This window comes from Armigeres subalbatus, chromosome 1 (genome assembly GCF_024139115.2).
Source record: "Armigeres subalbatus isolate Guangzhou_Male chromosome 1, GZ_Asu_2, whole genome shotgun sequence".
Classification (NCBI taxonomy): Eukaryota; Metazoa; Arthropoda; class Insecta; order Diptera; family Culicidae; genus Armigeres; species Armigeres subalbatus.
In genome coordinates, this window is record NC_085139.1 from 142594690 (window position 1) to 142622561 (window position 27872).

Here is a 27872-nt window from a genome sequence, read left to right on the forward strand (position 1 = left end):
CGGATGTTTATAGTAAAGTTTGTTTCATGATAAATTCATTTAAACATTTTCGAATTACTGCACGGCATGTGTATGGGAGACCTTTATGACAAAAAAATGACCATCGTTAAAACTTTCACAACGTGAAAATATAGCTCTTCAGCTTTCATTTCGTGACTATTTGAAATAAAAAACCCAGATTAATCCACCTAGCATTGGTGATGCCTTTCTCGCATTTAGTTAAGACACCAACCTTATATGGGGTTTATATGGTCCGATGTACCATTTTCTTCATAACTTTGAAACGCAATGACCAATCGTTATAAAATTCAATAGTGATCAACAAGGCTTTGTACCCTGTCGAATGAAACTTGTTGCGAGAAAATCGGTTAAGAATTACTATACGAAAAGTTGTCTAATGTTTTTTATAGCTTTTGTGCACACACATACACACACACATACACACATACATACACACGGACAGACAGACATGTGCTCAGCTCGTTGAGCTGAGTCGATTGGTATATAATACTATGGGTCTCAGAGGCTTCTATAAAAAGTTCGGTTTCGGAGTGAAATGATAGCCTTTCGGTACAACTTAGTTGTACGAGAAAGGCAAAAACTACCGAGGGGTCTCGAATAACTTTTTTTTCTCCCTGAAACAGTTCAGAATAGTTAATCAATAAACGAAAATCATACTCCAAATTCTTTTTCTTCTAAACGACACTTATTTTCATGATTCTTGGTACAACCAGTAGACTTTGAAGTGATCGATGAGCTTCACCTTCATTCATCTATCCGAAGGAAATAATCTAGATGAACAATGCTCAAACCCGTATTTTCCAAAAACTTCACCAATGATTAGGCCCTACTAATATTTCTCAAAACTCAAAAAACAAATGTGTTCCTTACTATCAAAACCAAAAAAAAAATCATCCCACATAGGAATTCCGAGAAAATAACTAAACTAAAAATTGCCTAGACCGAACGGGGATACAGTCAGCCAAATATACAACAGCTGCATTTTCGAGAAACCTATATCACAATAAATAGACTTTGGGCCGTATATGAGTCGATTCCCCGTGTTTATGAATTTCTTATTTCACAGCTTTTCGCACTTTTTTTTATTTCTTTCAAAAAGATTTGTGCCCTTCAGCTCCTAGTTTGACCGCGGTCTACTCAGATAGTCCCCGACGATGGATCTATCACACTTCCTACTCCAAGGGAAAGTTCCCCGAAAGCGGAAGCTCCCAATACTCTATCCAGGCTCGCTGAAACAGCTCTCGCTGTGATCACCTACTTGTTGCTGGTGCCGCGCACTTACGCGACTGGCTTGGGGTGGCCAGCTGTTGTTTAGCACTCCAATTCCATTGCAATATAGCCATGATCCGTAATCCCGTAGTGTACATCGTGTGGGTAACGACGTTTCATTTTTAAGTTACATTCGTTTCAAAAAGTATTCGCCTAGCTCAAGTTACATATTTATCAAAACAAAAATGACAAAAATGAAAAGGGATTGATTTTTCAGAAGAAAACTAGCAATTTAACCGAATAAGTTCAAACATTACAGTTCAAGACTTCGTTGGGTTTTCATTTTGACACTTGGAGTCAACCAAATTACTCTTCCCACATTTTTTAACAAAGCTTGTTTGATTCATTTTTGTTCGAAATACTTCTTTTCAGATGCATATTTAGGCTCAATTTCTTAGCACCCTAATTCTTGTCCATAGTACGTATTTACATTTCGACTTCTGCTACATTAGAACATCCTCAACCCATGACTCAACAAAAATGCCGTGAATACCAGGTCCCAACGCATCATCTGTTCGTTGATTTCAAGGCGGCATACGACAGTATAGACCGCGTAGAGCTATGGAAAATTATGGACGAGAACAGCTTCCCTGGGAAGCTTACCAGACTGATCAAAACAACGGTGGATGGTGTGCAAAACTGTGTGAAGATTTCGGGCGAACACTCCAGTTCGTTCGAATCGCGCCGGGGACTAAGACAAGGTGATGGATTTTCGTGCCTGTTGTTCAACATTGCGCTAGAAGGTGTCATGCGGATAGCCGGGTGTAACAGCCGGGGTACGATTTTCAACAGATCCAGTCAATTTAATTGTTTCGCGGATGACATGGACATTGTCGGCCGAACATTTGCAAAGGTGGCAGAACTGTACACCCACCTGAAACGTGAAGCAACAAAAGTTGGACTGGTGGTGAATGCATCAAAGACAAAGTACATGCTTGTGGGCGGAACCGAGCGCGACAGGGCCCGCCTGGGAAGCAGTGTTACGATAGACGGGGATACCTTCGAGGTGGTCGAGGAATTCGTCTACCTCGGATCCTTGCTAACGGCTGATAACAATGTCAGTCGTGAAATACGAAGGCGCATCATCTGTGGAAGTCGGTCCTACTACGGGCTCCAGAAGAAACTGCGGTCAAAAAAGATTCGCCACCGCACCAAATGTGTCATGTACATGACGCTTATAAGACCGGTTGTCCTCTACGGACATGAAACATGGACAATGCTCGAGGAGGACTTGCAAGCACTCGGAGTATTCGAGAGACGGGTGCTTAGGACCATCTTAAATGAACCATGAGCTCGTCCAGCTCTACGGCGAACACAGTATCCAGAAGGTAGCTAAAGCCGGAAGGGTACGATGGGCAGGGCATGTTGCAAGAATGCCGGACAGCAACCCTGCAAAGATGGTGTTCGCTTCCAATCCGGCAGGTACGAGACGACGTGGAGCGCAGCGAGCGAGATGGGCAGACCAGGTGCAGAACGACTTGGCGAGCGTGGGGCGTATTCGAGGATAGAGAGATGCGGCCTCGAACCGTGTATTGTGGCGTCAAATTGTTGATTCAGTGTTATCTGTTTAGATGTAGACTAAATAAACGAATGAAATCTTCCTTCTCCAACAGGTGTTCCTTAGCGAAAATCAGTTTGATTTTTAGTAATGATGTACAGACAACAAAATTTTTACTTCTAAATTATAAGTTCTTATGCCATTATATAAATAAGGGTATCTAAAAAAGCTTATTATTAACAAAATTAAACGATAAATGAATTTTCGAAACATTAAATAAGACAAAGTCATGTATTGCCAAAAAATGGAAATGAAATAATTTGTGGGTTATTAAATGCCCCTTTCATTTCGTAATAAGCTTATTTTAACGTAACGATTGATTGAAAATCATCTTTTTTATTCCAGCCGTTGTCGTTATAGTTGGTACATTCAATGGAGCCGATTATAAACCGTGCTTGTTTTTCAATTAGCAATAAACTGTAAAAATGAAGCATCTTGCTAATCAGCAAAGCTATTCGCACTCGTTTATTTCACTATGATGTAAGTCAAACGCTCAGAAGTGTCAAAAAGTGACTCAAACCAATGTTTGTATCTGTTTGTAGAGATGGACCGTGTGGGTTCAATCCCCCATTGCAGTCGCAAAATTTCCCCTAAGCAAAGTTTTGATAGTTTCAAATGGACATTGCATGCTCGTTCGTTGTTTAGTGTCATGTGATGAAGGCAGCATCAAAGAGCGAAATGCAAAATGATTTTTTTGCATTTATTGAAATATTGTTGGTCGAAGTGTTACAGGTTACGTTGGGGTGATTCGGACTTATTTTATCAAACCAAATGTATTCTGGCACGACTATCCAGCGTTACGATTTCAAAATGCAACAGAACATATGCGTTTCAATATTCAACGCTCGACACTTCGACAGTTCGATGGGCAAACTTAACAGTACTGTCAGAATCAGAGGAGATGAGATTACAACGGATCTGACGTCCTCATCAGTTCGAAGAGTCAAATTCATGAAACAGTAACTGTAGCAGCGCTAAAAGTGTTAGACACCACTCAACGGCGCAACGGTGTTGGTTTGATGAGGAGTGCCAACGAGTGATGGGCCACTCGACTGAGCAGAGAACAGTGCACTGTATAGCAGAATACAAACGAAACTGCAACCGAAAGAAATGACAGCATTGAAAGAGCATGATAGCAGGAAACCATGGATCAGAACGATATGCTGAGGTTTAACACAACGGTTATAGGCACACGACACTGCACCAGTGCTCGCCATGTGCGATAACCATTGACGTAACTATAGGGAGGGGGTTGGGGGGGGGGGGCTTTAGCCCCACCAAGAATGTAGCTAGCCCCCCTAGAAAATTTGTTACTTCGCAAAGTATTGCACATATCTAGTCCTCTGATTATATATGGAGGTAAAAGCAGAGAATTGATTGTCTTCATTATCCAATCCCTCTCTTCGTAACACTACAGCAAGTTGAATTTATTCGCTCAAGTTTCTTAACCTCGAGTTTTGCGATAGGAATGAATAGGATATTACATCATTGCCAGATATCATTTTCAAGATTTTGAAATATCTATGATTTTGTTTGAATAAATAAAATTCGAGTAAAATACTGAACTTTTCTTGATATTGAGTAAACATGAAATGGCATAGAAAGCTTACTAAAACTTTGATTATCGTAGATTTTCTAATAAATCTTGGGGCCTCATTCTGCATCTCCTTTCAACAGCTCTTTCGCATGACATTTTGTGTGGTTTGCTCGTTTCGAGTCCAGGTCCACAATGCCACTCCTAGTTTTGCAATGCACATTATCAGCAAAAGATCAAATGATCGAGTTTCAAGTTTTTCCAGAGTTGTGTGAGTAATTGTTATTTAAATCGAGCGTATGATCTTTAGCTTCCTAACTATTACTCCGCAGACTTATTTTGATTCTCTAAGCTCCTATTGTCGCTGCTGCAATGTAACCAGTGGAAACGTCTCAGTAGGCGTAAAAAATACAGTAAGGCGACAACTCGTGTAGCTTCTCAGATAGATTATTTGAAAAAAAAAATGCGATAATTTCTTCTATAAGTTAATTTGTTGTTAAATATTTTAACTAAATTGAAAATTTACGGCAAATAAGTTGTATTGGGATGTATAACGAAATTATTATTCTAATTATTTTTCATTAGTTGCGCCAACGGCGGTAACTGCCTGTAACATCTGTTGACTCAAACTAGAAAGTGAGCAGCTGAATCAATCAATCCACCATGTTTGGTCAGACAATATGGCAGGACGAAAAGAATTAGCATTGAGCAATTCACACAAATTGGTAGGTGGTACAAGCCTGGACTGGATTCGTCTACCTCGAATCCTTGCTAACGGCTGACAACAACGTTAGTCGTGAAATACGAAGGCGCATCATCTGTGGAAGTCGGGCCTACTATGAGCTCCAGAAGAAACTGCGGTCGAAAAAGATTCGCCGCACCAAATGTGTCATGTACAAGACGCTAATAAGACCGGTTGTCCTCTACGGACATGAAACATGGACAATGCTCGAGGAGGACTTGCAAGCACTCGGAGTATTCGAGAGAGGGGTACTTAGGACTATTTTTGGCGGTGTGCAAGAAGACGGTGTATGGGTGCGAAGAATGAACCACGGCGAACCCAGTATACAGAAGGTAGCTAAAGCCGGAAGGGAACGATGGACAGGGCATGCTGCAAGAATGACGGACAGCAACCCTGCAAAGATGGTGTTCGCTTCCGATCCGGCAGGTACGAGACGGCGTGGATCGCAGCGAGCGAAATGGGCAGACCAGGTGCAAAGCGACTTGGCGAGCGAGGGGCGTATCCGAGGATGGAGAGATGCGGCCTCGAACCGTGCATTGTGGCGTCAAATTGTTGATTCAGTGTTATCTGTTCATATGTTAACTAAATAAATGAAATGAAACAAGCCTGGACTGTTGTATGAGAAGTAGCATAACTTCCATCCGTTACCACAGATATTGATTTGGAACTAATCACTATCTCTTAGATGGAAGCAATGCACTCTCCAGTAGTCCAGATCTGTCCTGGCCACGTCCTTGTGAATGCTGAGGAAGGGGAAGGATGGTTAGTTGGACACCTTCTTAAGAAAGATGCAGAGTACGATCGCTCATAGGTACCACGGGAGGTTTTAAAATGGTTAGTGCGGAAGGTTATAACAGTAGGAATCGTTTTGGTAGAAACGTGAAACACGGAGAGAACTAAGATAGAAATACAAAGTAGAAAAGGGACGAGCCTGGAGTTGAAACCACTAGCTCCTGCGTATAAGGCAGAATCGGTAGCCACTGGACCACCGAGCTAAGACGAAGATTTGCTCAACTACCTACTGTCAGGTACTTTGAATTTAGATGCAACACACCTAAAACCTAACTAATAACAATAAATCCAGTCGAAATTCTAAGAATTGTAAACTTTGTTAACCTCACCTCTTATTCTCTTATATATTCTTCATGAAATTCACATTATGTAGGCGATTAGAAAAACAAAAAGTTAAATGTTCGGTGCGCTATACTAAAACACATCTACCGGAAAGTGTCCTTGAAAATGCAATCTGTGAAAGAAGCTGCTCATTGTTGCGACCATTTCTGGTTTTCTTCCAAAAATTAAAATAACCAATTTCTATTTTTACAGCAATTTTCAACCTGTACACTATACGCCCAGGGAATCGAAAATATTTCCCACCCAGAAAAATCCCAGACCGCACCAAGAATCGTACTCGTCATCTTCGGATTGATGTTACTAAGCCTTTGCTCGCAAGGCCAACCAAAGATGCATAATAAGCTCAAATTATGTCTTTAACTCAAAGTAAGCTAAAAATATTTCTATAATAAAGGATGTATTTACTCGTGTAATAGGATCATGGACATATGTAGTGGAACATGATGCAATAGTGACCGGTACTAGGAAGTATTTTTATGAATTGTGAAATTTCCCTCAATATTTCATCATCAAAATGCTTCGTCAAAAAACATCTTCAAATGCTTGCATGATTCATCAATTGTGTTTTTGTGTATATGGTATACCAGTAAACATAACTCAAATAGTTAATGGAGGTTTCGTTAATCCGCTTATGTTTCCAACACTGGAGAATCTCCCTCTAATTGATTATAATTACCACTATAACATCAAGCATCATGTTATTGATATACAGTATCTGATGGGTATTTTGGATTTACGAGAACAAAATTAAAATTAAAAATCCAAAAAGGTAGGAACTTGAACATGGAAGAAAGTTTTAAGACTATAATAGTCTAAAATCCAAAAATTAAATTCTACCCGTGTTACAATTCCAGCCCAGGTAGAAGAAAATAGCAATACAATAACTTCAACTTTTCTTTTAATTTACTGATTGAATAGCAAAATTAGTTATTGATATAGTAGCTAAAATAATTAAAATAATAACTGACATTGTCCGAGCAAATAACTCATAAACAACTCGTTTTGTCAATTATATGAGCAAACTAATAACACAACATTAAAAAAATTAATATCAAAATCAGTTATTATCGACAAGCTGAAAAACTAACGATAAACAAATTACAAAATGTATTATGGTTGCAAAATTTGTTGTTCAATTGTTGTTCTGCTCTTCCTTACAACCTTCTTTTCTTCTTCTCTATATATAAAAATGAGTTTGCATTTCTTTTAAGGCAGCTCGCGAACGGATGCACCGAATTGCAAGATTTCCACACTAATCGATTCGTTTTGGGATCAGCTGTGTTTATGAAAAAAATCACCGGGAAAGTGGAAAAAAATTGTTATAATGCAACGTTTTCATGAGTTATCAAACTCTTGCTGAAATCGATCTAGAGTGCAACGCCGCAATCAAATAAAGGATTAACAAGTTGATCAAAACAACAACCAAAGCGAGATCGGGCATATAAACAAATTTGTCATTGGAATGTTATTTTATGCAATTTATTATGGAAAATTTTACATAAAATTAACGAAACCAGATGTCCAAGCATTTTTTTTTTCCTTATAACGAGATTTTCAACCCGATGCTGGCTCATCTCTTATGAGGTCACAGCAAAATTTGTTATATCATGCTATCAGCTTGTTAGTCACCTTTACCCGGGAAGTTTTTTTATTTGTTCACTATTTTCAAAAAAGTTCGGGAAAAAAAACAAATTTCTCTGAAACAAAAATTAACATCCTTCGTCAAACTGTTTCCAATGTTTTACAATGAAACCCCAAGAATTACTTTGGAATGCTAAACATTCCATTGATTTGGAAGAATTGTAATCGGAAACTCAGTTAGAACCCAAAACAATCAAGGAAAAAAACAAAAACAAAAGTTTTGAAACCCAAAAAAGTTCACTTTTTTATAAAACATTCTGAGAAATAAAATATGCTTTTGAATTTGATTGAGTCTAGTCAGAGAATGATTGTTTTAATTTAGTATAAATTAGGATGGTTCAAGACCCCTCCGCTTTTTGGAAAGTGGCCAAAGTGGGGCTCCCAAAAAACACCAATTTCATGAAACACCAATTTCATCATAACTCAAGAAGTAATCAAGCAAATGGAACCAAATCTGGCAAGTAGTGGTTTTGTAAAGGAAGATATGTTTCGGTGGTGATTTGGAACACCTCACCCTTCTGAAAAGGGGGGCTCCCATACAAATGGAGCAGGAATTTTCGCATAACTCGAGAACTAATCAATTTTAGGCGAAACGAAGTTCATCGGGTCTGCTAGCTAAAAATAAAATTTTGAATGAAATTTAAAATGAAAAAATTAAGATAATGTTTTCATTAAAAAAATTGAAATATGAGGGGGTTAAATGCAAAGGGGTTTAAGTGACAAAAAGTTAGTTTTGAGAAAATTGAGTGCAAAGTTTTCAATATTTTTTTGCTCCATACAAATTGTATTAAAGTTCAAAAAATTACTAATTTTCTATGAATTTTCATATTTTTTATGGACATCGTACAAACTATATCATACATATTGCCGCAAAGTCCAAGAACTTAAGCATTTTGTTGACCAAAATGTCACTTACACCCCTCTGCTTCTAACCCCCTCAATTGTAAAGTATTACAGTAATCACAAGCATGTTTCAGACAAATGCCAAGTCAAACAATAATAGGAACTTTGATTTGTGCTTCCAGATAATCTCTTCGTTTCTCCAGAGCTTAACGAGCTTTTCCCAACATACCAGTAAATAGTGCAACATTCTTAAATTGTATCACTCTAAATAAAGGTTGAAACATGCTGTAAACTTGTGCGATTGGCAAATAGAAATAGTTAACACTCTTCGTAGTGGTGAATAATTTGCGCCGAAAATCCTCACCATTGCTTGTACAACCGATTATGAAATATTGACAAAAGATATCTTGGTTTCTTATGAACGTTTATGTTGTAATAGCATTCACAGGTATCTTCATGTTTACGAAACACTTTTATTGTAATACATGTTATTCAGATTTTTTTACATAATTGTTGAAATTTTTATTCGATTGATATTTCTCAGCAATTTTGTTTGGAAAAAGTCAATATTTATTAAAAGCGTAATCCGCTGTCTTTTACCTTGTAAATATGCCTTCAATGAGCAATTGTATATATATATTTATCCCCTTTCACTTCGACGGCACTGATCTGATATTTCATCAATATCCTTTCCGCGAAGTCCAGACACCACTATTCAGTTATAAATTTCAACCACTTCAAAGGCCCCCACGCATCAGTAACTGCTGTACCGGGCTGCCTAACGAACTTGATTGCACGGCGACCGAACTATGACTGCGCATTCCGGACCCTTTTTTCCCATTGATATCAAAACAAACTCCCGCACTGTTGGCATCGGACAGCACTAACAATTTGCAACAACTAAACTATCAGTATGATAGACATCAACGCCACAGACTGCGATGACGACGACGACGACAACGGCGACCGGCGATTGTGATGACGGGCGGCGTGGTCGATTTCTAACACCCGCAAGCACTGGCTATCATGCAGGTATGCTAAACAGACCAGAGCGCTCCTGGTTTCCCACTAATGTGTAAACACGATTAGTGAGGGCACTGCACAGCTGAACATTCGACTGTTGAAGTATAGTTCAAGCGCTAACAGTGGATCGCCAATCCCAAGTTGACGGGGATTCCAAATCAAGAAAGATACGCATCGTCTGTGGTTTTGCTTACAAGTTCCGATTCACTTATTTATTACAATTGGCCAACACTAGAAGTCAACCAGTCACCTTTTTCCCGGCTTGCAACACGTTTCTACACGTGTTTTCTAAGCATGATAGAAATCCCTCTGATCACGTTTGAATGGAATGGCTAATCAAGAATGCATGGGCATGACAAGACTGCACTAACCCAGCGCTGTTTCGTTCCATGTGTTCTTGCCGTTATTTTGGAATCTCTGCTCTTCGGGGATTTACACAGATCGCAGTAGCAAAAGTGGACTAGGGCGGCCTGTAAAAATCGCATTTATATTTCAGAACTGACCTACCTTTATATTGATCAAAATGGAGGTAGAGTTACTGCTCTTTCTTTCGCGGTAGGATGAATATATGTTCATTGCGATTGAAATGGGACTGTTACCCAACATGCAAGAAATTTGGGAATATATTATCAAATGCATGAACAAGCTGAATTTAATTTAATGTTCGGTAAAATTTAAAACAAATACCAAACTAGTGTCAGCACCTGGATCGTCTTTATCGCACGGCACATGTAAGTTTCGATCGCGGCATCATAGTCGAATGATCATCTACATCTACAACCTCGTCCAATGTTATGTATATGCGGCGAGAGAAGTGAATTACTATTCGGTTGGCAATTTTGACTTCTTTCTCTTCTTCTGCGGCCCTTCATTCGCACTGGAACATGACTCGCTTTTCAACTTAATTTTCTATTAGCATTTCCACAGTTATTAATTGAAACCTTTTCTATATCCGCCAATTGCATGCGTTGCGTTGTAACGGAGTATTTCGTAGATTGCATACTGATAGCTGTCATGTACCTATATTTTTTAACTTTCTTACCCCAACTGCTTATGGATTACTATTTGGGATTTAATACCAACCCAATTGGAGGTCCGAAATTATAAATCATGAAAGCTACCATTGCCGGCCACGCCCATGCCAGGGCTGGCATACTCCTCAGTGCAGTCGAAATGTGCGTGTAGCCGCTCCTTTTTTCTCTTCCGCAACGCAGTGAGACCTTTTTGTGTTTTTACTCTACAGCGTATGCAGGCAAATAAGAGTGGCAGTACACCCAGGTTTTTTTTACACGGTTGGAATTCATTAATTTCTCGATTAACCTGAACTTTCACAGCTTTGTGAGTACCCCCTGAATTTTCTTTGATTATTTGTGAATTTTTTCGTGGGGTTAACTCATTGCTTACCATTAAACCATTAAACGACCAAAACCAAACCGTGTAAAAAAAACCTGGGTGTATTGGTTTAAGCGCCTTTACTCAAAACGAGAAAAAGAAAATAAATAAATTCGAACCCCCTCCCAACATGTGCCAATAATTAATTAGGTATATTGGTGTTTTCTATGCCCGCCAATTGCATGGGGCTCACGCTCAGCGGCTTTCATTATACTCTTGTTTTGCAGTCTGATAATTTATGATGGAGCCAACGAATTTTAATCCATTGTTATAGGTTAAATCAATTACTACTGTTTGCTTCTAGGGTTTTCGTACGCAACACATAATTCTAACTGTGGAAACCATTAATTAAAATAGTGCTATTGTTTGATTGTATTCTAATTGAGTAAAACGGCTCAATTGAACAATCGATTAAATTGCTTCTAATCTAGATCTTGATCGGCTACTTTGATTATGATTGGTAGGTATGGCGTATCCGCAATGAAACTTCTATGATGAACGAACATCTGCCTCACTTAGGTGCCTAATTAGCATGAGTGTGATAAAATGAAAACACATGATTATTATCTCCGTTCTAACGTGCCTTAGGTTGCTTAGTGAAGTTAGAGACAATGAACATTGCACATATGGACGATAGGGTTGCCAAATTAAAAACAGTATTTTAAATTCATTATCTAAAATCTGTATCATGCATTTACATAAACATTTTTTTGGCAGTGAAAGAACTATTGTGATATATACCAGAAATTGAAAACTGCTGTTTTGGTTATCAAAAATTACTTTTCATTGATCCCTTACTAGAAGCTTGCAAATAGATACCTTTTATATAAAAAAAAATCCAATATCAATGCTGAAAAAGATCTTCATAAAACAGCGAGCTAAGCACCATGTCAAGCAACCAAATGAAAACATCTTGAGCTCTTTGAACTTTTTGCATGAAAAGCAAGAAGGAATTTGTTCTATGTTTTAAGATTCAAATTATGTGAAAGACACAAAGTAAACATCGCTTGACATCTCTTATTGGAATAAAGAAATTCCAGCACAATAAAACTTCTTTATCATAGTTTAACAAATTTCCAAAATGCTTTTTACACTAGGCTGCGACAATAATGATTTGGCATTGCAAATCATCGTCATTGTCATCCGTAGAAAACTTGAAAATTATCGAGGCTAGAATTATGAAATCTTCGGAAGAAATTTATCCACAGGAAGAGATCTATTTTTGGTTTATATTGTAACAGAGTCATCTGTTGTGATAAATTTCATGATATTTTTTAATCTTTCAAGTTCAAACTTTTAAAGTTCCAGTGCATATAATATTAAGCATTTTTGCTTTAAAAAGTATGAATTTATTTCAAAAACTTTCTTAGCATCGTTTCACGGTCTTTGTATAACATATCTTTTGATTAAATGAGAATGTTGCAAGCTTTATTCTCAAGCATGTTAAAGGCGGTTATTTTTATGTAAAAATATGTTTTTGTTCTGAGCATTCTACTGCAGTTAATAGCAAATATTAGCTAGGGTAACTCGCCAAATGTTGAACGGCTAATTTCTTCGCCTATTGTTGAACGCACGTGTATTTCTTATGGGCAAGAATTTTAGCCGTTCAACATTTGGCGGTTTTCCCTAAATATTCTAAAGTATTCCGAAACTATCCATGCAAGCCCATCAAATCCATGACATCTCATGTCCACCTTTGTCCACTTTAAAAGAGTAAACGACATCTCGAGAAAAAAAAATTTTCAAAAAGTAATATATTTTGAACTACTGGAACGATTTTCAACGTATTTAATCGAAACGAATGCCAAAGAGTGTTGCCTTTGTGGAGAAATATGATACCATAAAATTCAATTTGATTTTATATGGCTAAATCACATAAAAATTTGTTTCCACAATTTCACAGCGAGGCGAGGTAAATAAATTAGAGATGTTAAACAACCCGTTCCAGATATACGTTCATAATCTAATCTATCTAATCTCAATTCTCAAACTTGCAGTGAATCTTGAAAGCATCCTGGAAAATGATGGTTTCTAAATTCCGTCATGTTTTCTTTTCATACAGCCAGGTCAACTACGCAGTATGTACCGCAGCACAATAAAACTTTATTATATCTTTATTAAAGAGATTTTCAGCCCTAGGCTGGCTCATCTCTCAATAAAACTTCTTTATCATAGTTTAACAAATCTCCAAAATGCTTTTTACACTAGGCTGCGACAATACTGGTTTGGCATTGCAAATCATCGTCATTGTCATCCGTAGAAAACTTGAAAACTATCGACGCTAGAATTATGATATCTTCGGAAGAAATTTATCCACAAGAAGAGATCTATTTTTGGTTTATATTGTAACAGGGTCATCTGTTGTGACAAATTTCATGATTTTTTTAATCTTTCAAGTTCAAACTTTAAAAGTTCCAGTGCATATAATATTAAGCATTTTTGTATGAATTTATTTCAAAAACTTTCTTAGCATCGTTTCACGGTCTTTGTATAACATATCTTTTGATTAAATGAGAATGTTGCAAGCTTTATTCTCAAGCATGTTATAAGCGGTTATTTTTATGTAAAAATGTGTTTTGTTCTGAACATTCTACTGCAGTTAGTAGCAAATATTAGCTAAGGTAATTCGCCAAATGTTGAACGGCTAATTTCTTCGCCTATTGTTGAACGCACGTGCATTTTTTATGGGCAAGAATTTTAGCCGTTGAACATTTGGCGGTTTTCCCTAAATATTCTAAAGTATTCCGAAACTATCCATGCAAGCCCATCAAATCCATGACATCTCATGTCCACCTTTGTCCACTTTAAAAGAGTAAACGACATTTCGAAAAAAAAATTTTTTTCAAAAAAAAATATACTTTGAACTACTGGACCGATTTTCAATGTATTCAATCGAATCGAATGCCAAAGAGTGTTGCCTTTGTGGAGAAATACGAGACCATAGAATTCAATTTTATTTTATATTTCTAAATCACATAAAAATTTGCTTCCACAATTTCACAGCGAGGCGAGGGTAAATAAATTAGAGATGTTAAACAACCCGTTCCAGATATACGTTCATAATCTAATCTATCTAATCTCAATTCTCAAACTTGCGCAGTGAATCTTGAAAGCATCCTGGAAAATGATGGTTTCTAAATTCCGTCATGTTTTCTTTTCATACAGCCAGGTCAACTACGCAGTATGTACCGCAGAGATGACTCCTAGATACTGAGCAACTTCAAAATTTGTAAACCCATGAAGTCGATCCTATCTTGGAATCGAGGGCCGAGGGGAAAAGGAAGAAAGCGTGAACTTCTCGTACATATTGCTTCCTTACTGTTGAGGTCGAAATACGTATCTGTCAAGATACAATTAAGTGGTGGAATTCAAAGGGATTGTATTAACTCGTCTTATGACAAGTAATATAAATAGTTAATAAATACTAAATATTGAATTTTTCATTACGAGTGTAGCTATTTAAAAGTTAGTAAATGCCATTCGGCAAGTGATGGTTGACGTCGTATTCAGAATAGTTATTACGTTCACTATAAATAATGAAAGAAGGAAATCATCATTAATAGACGTCAGACGAGCAGACGTCATGGGCAACAGATGACAGATCAACTGTCTAAAACGAGTTTAGTACTATCCATATTCTACCATGTTTTGTTATCTTTACATATACGTATTTCAACCTCAACTGTGAGGCCGTTTTCAGAAATCAAGGGAGGCTTAATCCTTGATTCCAATCCAAAACTTTTTTGACAAAACAAAATTTGCGGGTTACACAGGCTACATATGCACAGACAGACATATGCTCAGTTTTTCGAGCTGAGTGAATTGGTATATAACGCTATGGGTTTCTGAGCCTCCCATTAAAATTCCGCTTTTGGAGTTAAATTATAGCCTTCTGGTACAACTTTGTTGTACGAAAAAAGGCAAATATGGATTTTTTTCATAAAATGTGTTGGGACAACCCCTAAACATAGTAGAACCATTTTCCTTTTGTCACACACTAAGCTTACATTTGAAGATTGGGCCACAACTTTACAGACATTGTACAATTTTGGGACACCCTAACGACAAAATAAAAACACGACTAAATATTGCGGGGTTCGTTATGGGGCCTTTTCCCATAAATGTTTCTAAATAATAAATAGGATGGTAGGAAAAACTGAAATCTTATATATTTGGATGAAACATTTAATATTTTGGCGAGGTAAAACATCTTAGTGGAATCAACCACAATGTACTACGCGCCTAGACGCCATAATGAAAGAGACAAAAAGAAAAAGCCTCCACACCATGATAAAGAATCACCGTCTTCTACCGGAATCGAAACCTCACTCCATAGCACATGCGTCTAGACGATTGACGTCGATGACCGCACAGCTAAGAAGCCCACATAGTCCATACCAGAATGCTGATTATCTTATGCATGGTGCGTTGTTACCTAGGAGTTGCCAGCTAAAAGGCGATTTGCCATCATAAGTTTACTAGCAACATAAATAATATTATAATATAAACTAGAAATGTGAATATTGTCAATGTGATTGAAATTTTTTACAATTTTAAAATAACACTCGCTAACGCCTTTTATCTGTCGCAGAAATGACCATTTTTTTAAACTAATTTTATTTGCTAATTATCTAATACATGCATTCATCTCTTAGACTAGATGTTCCATGTTTTCTTAACACTATCATCCTTATTTGCTATGTTATATTTTTAGTTATTATTAATACATTTCAATTGAATCTGGCAGTTAGAATTTTTCCTCTGGTTGAATTGAACCATGTAGGAATTACAATGTTTTCAACTTAAACTAATCTTAACCTATTTTATACTAAGGGTACAAGGAGTTAATCGTTGCAATAGAAGATTACAACGATTTTTGTCTAAAATTGGAAATTATTTTGTTGGACATTTGTTGCAATGTCTCAATATTAGAAATTCTATGAAGTTCATTGGTACTATACCAAGGAGGCAACTTCAGAATCATTTTCAAAATTTTATTTTGAATCCTCTGAAGTGCCTTCTTTCTGGTATTGCAGCAACTAGTTCATATTGGCACAGCATACAACATGGCAGGTCTAAAAACTTGTTTGTAAATCAAAAGTTTGAAAGCTTGTTCTTAAGACAAAGTTTTGATTTTCTGTTTATAAGTGGATATAGACACTTAATATATTTGTTACATTTGGCTTGAATGCCTTCAATGTGACTTTTAAAAGTTAATTTTTGATCCAGCAGAAGTCCTAAATATTTAGCTTCGCTAGACCAATTAATTGGAACCCCATTCATAGTGACAATATGTCTGCTAGAAGGTTTCAAATAAGAAGCTCTCGGCTTATGTGGGAAAACTATAAGCTGAGTTTTGGAAGCATTAGGGGAAATTTTCCATTTTCGCAAATAAGTGAAGAAAATATCCCATTTTTTTGCAATCTACTACAAATGACACGAAGGCTTCGCCCTTTGGCTGAAAGGCCCGTGTCATCTGCAAACAAAGATTTTTGACACCCTGGTGGTAAATCAGGTAAGTCAGAGGTAAAAATGTTATACAATATGGGCCCCAGTATACTGCCTTAATTGGGGAACACCAGATCTTAAAGGTAATCTATCAGATTTAGAATTCTGATAGTTTACCTGCAGTGAGCGATCTGATAAATAATTTTGGATCAGTTTAATAATGTACACAGGAAAATTAAAATTCATCAATTTTAAAATCAAACCTTCATGAAAAGCACTGTCAAATGCTTTCTCTATATCAAGAAAAGCAACTCGTCGAATATCCTTCATATTTGTTGAGTCGAATTAAATTCGTAACTCGTAATAACTGATGAGTGGTTGAATGCCCATGGCGAAAACCAAATTGCTCATCAGCAAAAATTAAATTGTCAATGATGTGAACCATCATTCTAATTAAAATAATCTTTTCAAACAGTTTGCTTATTGAAGAAAGCAAACTGATTGGGCGATAACTAGAAGCCTCAGCTGGATTTTTGACCGGCTTCAAAATTGGAACAACTTTGGAGTTTTTCCATTTATCTGGAAAGTATTCCAATTGAAAACATTTGTTAAATAAATTAACCAAAAAGGATAAAGAGCTCTCATGAAGTTTTTTGATAAGTATATAGAAAATACCACTTCACCCAGGGCTTTCATATTTTTAAATTTTCTAGTAATAGATCTCACTTCATCCAAATTAGTTCCCAACGAAGGGTCAAAACATTCTCTGGACTGACAATGTCTTCGAAGCTCCGTGTAACCTGATCCTCAATTGGACTAGTGAGACCCAGACTAAAATTATGGGCCTTCTCGAAATGCTGAGCAAGTTTTTGAGCCTTTTCGCCATTTGTCAATAACATTTTATTTCTCTCTGCGCTGGAATTGGCTCTTGAGGTTTTTTTTTATTTTCGTTAATTTCCAAAAGGGTTTCGAACTGGGATCCAGCTTCCAGACATTATTCAGAATAGCGAAACGTTTTGCCTTTGCCCGTTTTGCCTAAAACAAAGTTGTACCGAAAGGCTATCATTTCACTCCACACTAAGTGTCGGTGTAGTTTACCTGCCCCCGACCAAAATAACGATTGCACGATTATCAACTCGCACATCGAATCGGTGAGATCCATCTCATCTCGAATAGGTTTCCAGTCTCCTGCTTGGTGACTATAATCAAGCGGGTCTTCATTGGTGCTTTCCCAACAATGGTACACCTCTCATCGCCCCAATGCTATCGCACATGCCCGCAGCCTGCTGTGCACTTATTGATAGATTCAACTTGCACGGGTTCTTCCAAGAAGGCAATTCCCGCGTAGAAAAAGTCATACATAGTGTGCGTTGGATTGAACATGATATAAAAGCAACTGTCATGAAGCCCAAAAAGTTGAATGACGTGTTTACACGCGTACATAACATGTAAGGACTGATCATCAGCATCCTGTCGGTGTCAACTAACCCGAAGTGTATAGAACTGGTCCTTAATATGTAGTGGCTCAGTGCTCAAGCCAGTTAATCAAAGAAATATCAAATTTAGAAGAATGTCATACAGTTTCATGTCCTATTTTTTTTAATAATGATTGGTTTCACTGGCGGCTAACTGAATCTGGACAGCCTTTCTTTCTCACTGGGAGGCCATCGTGTCGGGCCTATTTAGAGTCCCACAATCCAAACACCATGATTTGGATCAGTGCGCTTTGAACGGAAAACGGAAAGCGACTAAGGGAAGGATTGCTGAGCATCTCGGGCATAGTCCTTCGTCCTTGTTTTTCTCCACATTGAATTGAATATAGAAATGTCATAGATATAATAAACGAAACATCACAAATTTTGCATTAGCTGCCTTTGATCAAAAACCCGGAAAATATTCATCGAAGGCGCTTTGAATTTCCCAGGACTCGCAATGCGTAATACCAACTTGAATCGCAACGATCGCTTACTGGATCTCGTATTAGTGAACGACTACGCTTTGCCGAGCTCAGCTGTTTCCTTGCCGCTTGAGTTGGTTGATTTTGACGCTGACCACCCCGCCCTAACTTTGTCATTAAGTTTGCTTTCGCTTATAGTGTCTGAACAGTCTCCCGAAAACTATTCATTGGATTTTCGGCGGACCGACTACAGTGCACTGAGCAACGCGCTTTCTGAAATCGATTGGCGTTATTGAAACATCCAGTCATATCAGCAACGCTGTGGATTACTTCTGTATCAAGGTAGAAGAGGCAATTTTCCATGTTGCACCTGCTCGTAGACCTCCACAAAAACCACCATGGTCTAACTCTCGCTTACGGATACTGAAGCGAGAACGATCAGCTGTGTCTCCGAAAATACAGTAATTCACGATCAACTTATTACAAACAACTATTCAATGTTGCTAGCCAGCGCTATCGTAACTATAACCATTGCCTGTACAACCGGTACGTGAAGCGAACGGAAGCTAGCCTTTGTGCTAATCCTAAGAGATTCTGGTCATTCGTGAACGAGAAGAGGAAAGAATCAGGACTGCCATGCTCAATGTTTCTAGGAGACACGACGGCCAACAATGAACGCGAGAAATGCAATCTATTTACACGTCATTTCCAACGCGTTTTCAACGCATTTTCCGCATCTGAAGTGCAAGTGGACGATGCAATCGTTGATATGCCAGGCGATGCCTTCAACTTCGAACTTCCCCGCATTACAGATGACATGGTGATAGCAGCAACGCAGAAATTGAAGCTATCATTCGCTCCAGGTCCCGACGGAATACCCGCATCCGTGCCACCCATTAGCAATGCTATTTAACCTGACAGTTCAGCGTAGTGAGTTCCCGACACACTGGAAATTTTCCTTCATGTTTCCGATTCACATAAAAGGAGACAAACGCGATATTGCAAACTATCGGGGCAGTACTTCCTTGTGCTCTTGCTCCAAGTTATTTGAAATAATAGTGAACGATTGCCTGTTTGCGTGTTGCAAAAATTACATCGACAAAGATCAGCACGGATTCTACTCGAAGCGTTCTGTATCCACGAATTTGATACAGTTTACTTCCTCCTGCTTACGGAGCATGAACTTAGGTTGGCAGGTTGATGCTGCATACATGGGTTTGAAGGCGGCGTTCGACACAGTTCACCACGGAATTCTGCTTGCCAAACTGGAGAGACTCGGAGTATCATCAAGGAACGTAGACTGGTTTATATAATTTTCATAAATGACGCCTCCCTGTTGCTACCTCCTGGATGCCGCTACTTATTCGCAGACGACACAAAAATAGTCAAAATAGTAAAATGTTACTCCGACTGCTATTATTTACAAAACATGGTAAACATCTTTGCTGAGTGGTGCTCAAGAAACTTGCTAAGACTAAGTATCGAAAAATGCAACATTATCTCGTTTCATCGGAAAAATCAACCATTCACATTCGACTACATCCTCAACGGACAGGCTCTTCTTCGGGTTCAGCAAGTTAAGGACCTTTGTGTTATCATGGACAGTGCCCTCACATTCCGTGTCCACTATAACGATATCGTGTCCAGAGCTAATCGTCAACATGGCTTTATGTTCAAAATCGCTGATGAGTTCAGGGATCCGATGTTCCCCAGGTCTCTCTATTGCTCCATTGTGAGATCTTTATTGGAATCGAATGTGTGGTGTCCTTTTCAAGCCAAATGGATTGGTCGAATAGAAGCCGTTCAAAAAAAAATTGTGCGGTATGCACTAAGCTTTATTGGCTGACGTGACCAATGGAATTTGCCACCGTACGAGGAGCGCTGTCGTCTTTTGAGAATCGAACCACTTGACGTGAGAAGAAGATTCGCTCAAGCAACGTTTGCCGGAAAATTGCTCACAGGTGACATCGATTGTCCAGCATTGCTGGCCCAAATTCAAATATACGCACCAGAAAGACCGCTACGTCATCGTAACTTTCTTTATCTGGAATCGAGGAGCAGCAATTATGCCTTGAACGAGCCCGTCCGTGCAATCTGCCATCAATTAAATCATTTTTGCCTTTCTCGTATACAAAGTATACGTAAAGGCTATATGTTCGCTCCAAAAACGAACTTTTTATAGGAGTCCCGGGGACCCATAGTGTTATATACCGATCGACTCAGCTCGACGACTTGAAGTGATGTCTGTGTGTATGTGTGTGTGTGTGTGTGTGTGTGTGTGTGTGTGTGTGTGTGTGTGTGTGTGTGTGTGTGCGCAAAATAATCTCACTCATTTTTCAGGCACTTATCATTAACTGATTTGCTCGCAACAAGTTGCATTCGACGCGAAATCTTGTCTCATTGTTTCGTATTGAAAATTGGCCGAATCGGACTATGGGCTTCGAGTTATGGCCAAAATATATTTTTACAACAAAATTCTCACTCACTTTTTAGAAACTTACTCTTAGCTGATTTACTCGCAACAAGTTTCATTCAACGCAGAATCATGTCCCATTGGTTCGTATTGAAAATTGGACAGATCGGACTATGGGTTTCGAAGTTATGGCCAAAATCCACTTTTTCACATGATAAACACGTACAAAATTCTCACTCATTTTTCAGGCACTTATCCTTAAACGATTTGCTCGCAACAAGTTTCGTTCGACGCGAAATCCTGTCCCATTGTTTCGTATTGAAAATTGGTCGAATCAAACTATGGGATTCGAAGTAATGGCCAAAATACATTTGTTGACAAGAAAAATTCTCACTCATTTTTAGGGCACTTACTTCTAGCCGATTTGCCTGCAACAAGTTGCATTCGACGCAGAATCTTGTTCCATTGTTTCGTATTGAAAATTAAACAGATCGGTATTAAACAGATATGGTCAAAGTTTTTTTTTTGCCTTTTATCACATGAGAAACACGTACAAAATTCTCACTCATTTTTAGGCACTTATGCTTAACCGATTTGCTCGCAACAAGTTGCATTCGACGCGGAATCCCATTGTTTCGTATTGAAAATTGGTCGATTCGAACTATGGGATTTGAAGTTATGGCCAAAATACATTTTTTTTTTCATTTTTTAGACGCTTACTCTTAGCCGATTTGCCCGATGCAGAATCTTGTCTCATTGTTTCTTATCGAAAATTGGTTTAATCAGACTATGGGCTTCGGAGTTATGGCCAAAACATATTTTTTACTTACTCTTAACCGATTTGCTTGCAACAAGTTTCATTCGACGCGGAATCCTGTTCCATTGTTTCCTTCTCGGTTTCCTTTTGAGTGTCTCGAGAAAATATAGAATATTGCGGCTTCCTGCGGGCCCCTCCGGTAATCGCAACAATCACTAATCAAAACAGAGTCAATGAAAATCTTACCCACAGTATCCACTTGCCATGAGAAATACTCTCGATGTACTCAGTGACACCGGCTGTCATTTACCGAAAAGCCCACCCCCTCGTAATGTGTTTTGTATGGAAGGGTTCTAAAATTTGTATGGGCCGTAACGCTCGCAGAATCATCAAAGACCAGTTATTTATTCCAGTTATTTAGACCCGACGAACTTCGTTTCACCTAAAATTGATTTATTCTCTGATTAGTTCTCGAGTTATGCAGAAATTTATGTTTCATTTGTATGGAAGCCCCCCTTTCCTAAGGGGGATGGGTCTTGAACCATCTTAAGAACCTTCCCCGTCCCAAAAACCTCTGCATACAAATTTTCACGCTGATCGGCTTAGTACTTTCGGAGTCTATAATGGTCAGAAAGACAGAAATTCATTTTAATGTATAGACCTGTACAGCTGTTTTCGAATTCACTCACCCGATGGATTTTTACATTTGAGCGGCTCGTCTTTTCGAACAAAAGTTCATTATGCGACCAGCTCAAACGTCATAATTTCTTGGGGGAGTTCATTTTGCGTTAGTCTATATCGAAGATTATTAACGTTTACGAGGCGAACAGGTCCAGGGCCGAAAACCTCATTAATAAAGATATTAATAATAATAATTATCAACGTAATCCAAGAGCAGTTATTTATGGCAATTAATCTAGCCAGAGGCGGCTCTGTCCCAGTGTGGGGATGTAAATCAGAAGAAGAAGAATCTAGCCAGAAGTACAATAATGCAACAAAGTTACTCCATTGTACCTTTACTGACCCATCACTCCAAGCTTCTGAAACAGACTAATAACATGTTGATATCGTTTCAATTTAAGGACAACTATGCGTCCATCGTCAGTATTACCGAGTCAATAAATCCATTCAAGTAACCCCCAATTTCCCAGTCCTTTTCTGCAGAGTAATCACTCTTTGTAAGCGCTGTCGCTCGTAGAAATGGCACAACGTCAAACCAGGCAAACCGAGATCTCTCGCTGCTTCAAATGGCCGATGGTTCGGTGAAACACCTTTTTGATGAATTTGCGATACTTATGGCGGTAAGCACCAACGAGGATAATACTCGATTTAATACGGGTTTTCAATAGTCCGGTATTAAAGTTAATACCTCGAACGGTAAGCACCAAGTTCGTATTAAGCACGCAGCCATATTTTACTATGAAGGCTTTTGAGGTGGTGTGCGTATGAGAATGATGGAATCATAAAAAATGCGTGATGACTTCTGTTGTTTGTTTTTATTCATATTTCGCTTCAAAATTTATCAGAATTCCTCATGGTGTAAAATCGATTTCTTTTTCCGGAAAACTTCATGTTATGGTAGTTACCATTAGTTTTGGCATGAATTCCGCAAGTTTATCAAAACAACATCCTTCAGTAATTTCCCGTGAAATTTCTTTAAGTAATTCCACCGGTATTTAATTCAGCAATTCCACCGATGATTCTGTAATTCCAGCGCAAATTCTAACAGTCGAAACAGCATTCCTCCAAGAAGTCCAGCTCCACCAGTGATTTTTCTTTTATAAAATACCACGAATTCCTCCCGAAACTTTATGAGACCTCCACAAGGAATACCTCCCGGATCTTCAAAAGCAATTCCTCCAGAAACTTCACCGGCAATTCCTTCAAGAACTATAATAGGAAATCCTCCAGCAACTTCACCAGGAATTCCTCCAGAAACTTTAAGGACCTCCATTAAAAACTCATCCAGAAACATCAGAAGGAAATCCCCCCAGAATCTCCACCAGGAATTTCTTCAACAATTTCTCCAGGAACTTCAACAAAATGCCTCCAAAACTCCACAAACAATTGAACCAGGATCTTTACAAGGTTTAATCCAGCATTCCCACCAGGAAGCAGTTCCACCAGCAATTTCTTCAGGAATTTCATCAGCAATTCCTGCGACAGCTTCAACAGCAATTTCCACAGGAACTCCACCAGTAATTCATCAAGGAACTTAACCAGGAATTCCCTCATATGATTCATACTAATTTTCTCAAGGAACACCATGAATTTCTCCGGCAACTCAACAAGCAGTTCTTCCAGCAGCTGCACCAGCAATTTCCTCTGGAACTCTACCAGGACTTTATCCAGCAGCTTAAACACAGCAGGCACTTCTCTTGCAACTTTGCTACGAAATCTACCAGTAACTCCACCGGAAATTTTTCCGACAAATAAATTAAGGGTTCCTCCATTAACAACTCTTCCAAGAACGCCACAAGAACTTCCTCCAGGATCACCATAAGTAACTCCTGCAGGAACAGCCTAATCAGAAATTTCTCTAGAAGCATCAGCAGGAATTCCTCCATAAACTCCTTCCCCGCCAGGAATTCCTTTTCCCAACAGGAACTTCGTCAGGAATTCCTCCAGTAGCACAGGAAGCATCTCCAGGAACTCCACCTGATAATCTCTCAGAAATTCCACCAGGAAATCCTCCAGGAACACCACCAATAATTCCTGTCGGAACTCCAGCAGCACCACCAGAAATTTTTCCATGAGCTCCACTAGAATTTCCTCCAGCCGCTGAAACAGCTATTCTTCCAAGAACTCCACAAGGAATTCTTTCAGTATTCAATCAAGAAATTCTTCACTCACTCCATTAAGAATTCTTTCATTAACTTCACCATCAACTCCTTCAAGAACTGCACAAAGACTTCCTCCACGGACTCCACCAGAAATTCCTACAAGAACACCACCAAGAATTCATGCAGGCACAATAACAGCCCCACAAGCTAATCCTTCAGCAGCTGGAGGAATTCCTGGGGGAAATTCCGGAGGAACTTCCGGAGGAATTCTTGGAGGAACTTCCGGAGGAATTCTTGGAGGAACTTCCGGAGGAATTCTTGGAGAAACTTCCGGAGGAATTCTTGGAGAAACTTCCGGAGGAATTCTTGGAGGAACTTCCGGAGGAATTCCTGGAGAAACTTCCGGAGGAATTCCTGGAGGAACTTCCGGAGGAATTCCTGGAGGAACTTCCGGAGGAATTCATGGAGGAACTTTCGGAGGAATTCCTGGATTAACTTCCGGAGGAATTCTTGGAGGAACTTCCGGAGGAATTCCTGGAGGAACTTCCGGAGGAATTTCTGGAGGAACTTCCGGAGGAATTCTTGGAGGAACTTCCGGAGGAATTCCTGGAGGAACTTCCGGAGGAATTCCTGAAGGAACTTCCGGAGGATTTCATGGAGGAACTTTCGGAGGAATTCCTGGATTAACTTCCGGAGGAATTCCTGGAGGAACTTCCGGAGGAATTCCTGGAGGAACTTCCGTAGGAATTCCTGAAGGAACTTCCGTAGGAATTCCTGGAGGAACTTCCGGAGGAATTCCTGGAGGAACTTCCGGAGGAATTCCTGGAGGAACTTCCGGAGGAATTTCTGGAGGAACTTCCGGAGGAATTCCTGGAGGAACTTCCGGAGGAATTCCTGGAGGAACTTCCGGAGGAATTCCTGGAGGAACTTCCGGAGGAATTCCTGGAGGAACTTCCGGAGGAATTCCTGGAGGAACTTCCGGAGGAATTCCTGGAGGAACTTCGGAGGAATTCCTGGAGGAACTTCCGGAGGAATTCCTGGAGGAACTTCCGGAGGAATTCCTGGAGGAACTTCCGGAGGAATTCCTGGAGGAACTTCCGGAGGAATTCCTGGAGGAACTTCGGAGGAATTCCTGGAGGAACTTCCGGAGGAACTTCGGAGGAATTCCTGGAGGAACTTCCGGAGGAATTCCTGGAGGAACTTCCGGAGGAATTCCTGGAAGGAACTTCCGGAGGAATTCCTGGAGGAACTTCCGGAGGAATTCCTGGAGGAACTTCCGGAGGAATTCCTGGAGGAACTTCCAAGGGCATACCTGGAGGCACTTCCGGAGGAATTCCTGGACGAACTTCGGGAGGAACTCCTGGGGGAACTTCCGGAGGAATTACTGGAGAAACTTCCGGAGGAATTCCTGGAAGGAACTTCCGGAGGAATTCCTGGAGGAACTTCCGAGGAATTCCTGGAGGAACTTCCGGAGGAATTCCTGGAGGAACTTCCGGAGGAATTCCTGGAGGAACTTCGGAGGAATTCCTGGAGGAACTTCCGGAGGAATTCCTGGAGGAACTTCGGAGGAATTCCGGGAGGAACTTCCGGAGGAATTCCTGGAGGAACTTCCGGAGGAATTCCTGGAGGAACTTCCGGAGGAATTCCTGGAGGAACTTCCGGAGGAATTCCTGGAGGAACTTCCGGAGGAATTCCTGGAGGAACTTCCGGAGGAATTCCTGGAGGAACTTCCGGAGGAATTCCTGGAGGAACTTCCGGAGGAATTCCTGGTGGAACTTCCGGAGGAATTCCTGGAGGAACTTCCGGAGGAATTCCTGGAGGAACTTCCGGAGGAATTCCTGGAGGAACTTCCGGAGGAATTCCTGGAGGAACTTCCGGAGGAATTCCTGGAGGAACTTCCGGAGGAATTCCTGGAGGAACTTCCGGAGGAATTCCTGGAGGAACTTCCGGAGGAATTCCTGGAGGAACTTCCAGGGGAATTCCTGGAGGAACTTCCGGAGGAATTCCTTGAGAAACTTCCGGAGGAATTCCTGGAGGAACTTCCGGAGGAATTCCTGGAGGAACTTCCGGAGGAATTCCTGAAGGAACTTCCGGAGGAACTTCCAGAAGAATTTCTGCAGGAACTTCCGGAGGAATTCCCATAGGAGCTTTCGAAGGAATTCCCATAGGAACTTCCCAAGGAATTCCCGGAGAAACTTCCGAAGGAATTCAAGGAGAAACTTCTGAAGGAATTCCAGGAGAAACTTCCGAAAGAATTCCCGGAGGAGCTTCCGAAGGAATTTCCGGAGGAACTTCCGGAGGAGCTTCCGAAGGAACTTCCGGAGGAACTACCGAAGGAATTCCCGGAGGAACTTCCGAAGAAACTTGCGAAAACTTGCGAAACTCCTGGAGGAACTTCCGAAGGAATTTTCGGAGGAACTTCCAAAGGAATTCCCGGAGGAACTTCCGAAGGAATTTTCGGAGGAACTTCCGAAGGAAGTTTCGGAGGAACTTCCGAAGGAATTCCTGGATGCACTTTCAAAGGAAGTCCTGGAAGCACTTCCGCAGGAATTACTGGAGGAACTTTCAAAGCAATTCCTGGAGGAACTTCCGAGGGAACTCCTCGAGTGATTTTTGAAGGCAGTCGTGGAGGAATTTCAAAAGGAACATCAAGAATAAGTCCCAATCGAACTCTTGGTGGAATTCTCGGAGGAACTCCTGCGGTTAATAACTCCTGAAGATTTTTAGAAGAAAGTTCTGGAGGAACGTCAGGAGGAATTCCTGGTGGAACTCCTAAAGGACTTTCTGAAGGAACTCCTGGAAGAACGCAAAGAGGAATTACTTGAGGAACGTCAGAAGAAATGCCAGTTGGAACTCCTGACGGAATTTAAAAAGTAACATTTGGAAGAACGCCAGGAGGAAACTCTTAAGAAAATCATGGTGGAACTTCTATGGGAACTCGTAGTGGAATTCCTGGTAGAACGCCAGTAAGAATGTCTGGAGAAACTATTGGAGGAGTTCCCGGAGGAATGCCAGATGAAATTCCAGAAGGAATGCACGATCTCTTGGTGAAATTCTTGGAGGAACTCCTCGGAAATTACTGGAGGAATTCCATAAGGATCGCCAAGAGAAAATCCTAGGAATAAATATAATATTTAAATTATAATAGAACTCTTGGTGGACTTTTTGGAGGAACTCCGGAAGATTTTTTACAATATTTTTTAAGAAATTCTCCCAAAATTTGCTCATTCGTCCGGAATATTTCTATGGACACCCCAGAAGTCTAAAACTTTCTTACGGGCTTACTAGAATTTGAATTTTTCATAATTCGCGCACTTTTTTGTCAGTTGCTTCATAGAAATCCCAAATGACTTCTACAAAATTATCAAATAATTTTTCAGAGTTCACTAGAATTCTTGAATTAATTTTCTATGATGT

General features: G+C 39.6%; 1 protein-coding gene across 3 annotated transcripts in view; it reads right to left on the bottom strand.

Moving 5' to 3' along the window:
* Positions 1–27872, bottom strand: part of LOC134205191 (sodium-independent sulfate anion transporter) — a 189405-nt gene that overhangs the window by 30450 nt on the left and 131083 nt on the right. The window contains exon 1 of one of the 3 annotated variants that reach the window (XM_062680213.1): positions 9343–9601. The exons of the other annotated variants lie outside the window; for them this stretch is intronic. The gene's annotated coding sequence lies outside the window, so the exon portion shown is untranslated. Of the gene's footprint in view, positions 1–9342; positions 9602–27872 lie in introns of those variants that run through there. 3 annotated transcript variants of the gene reach the window in all.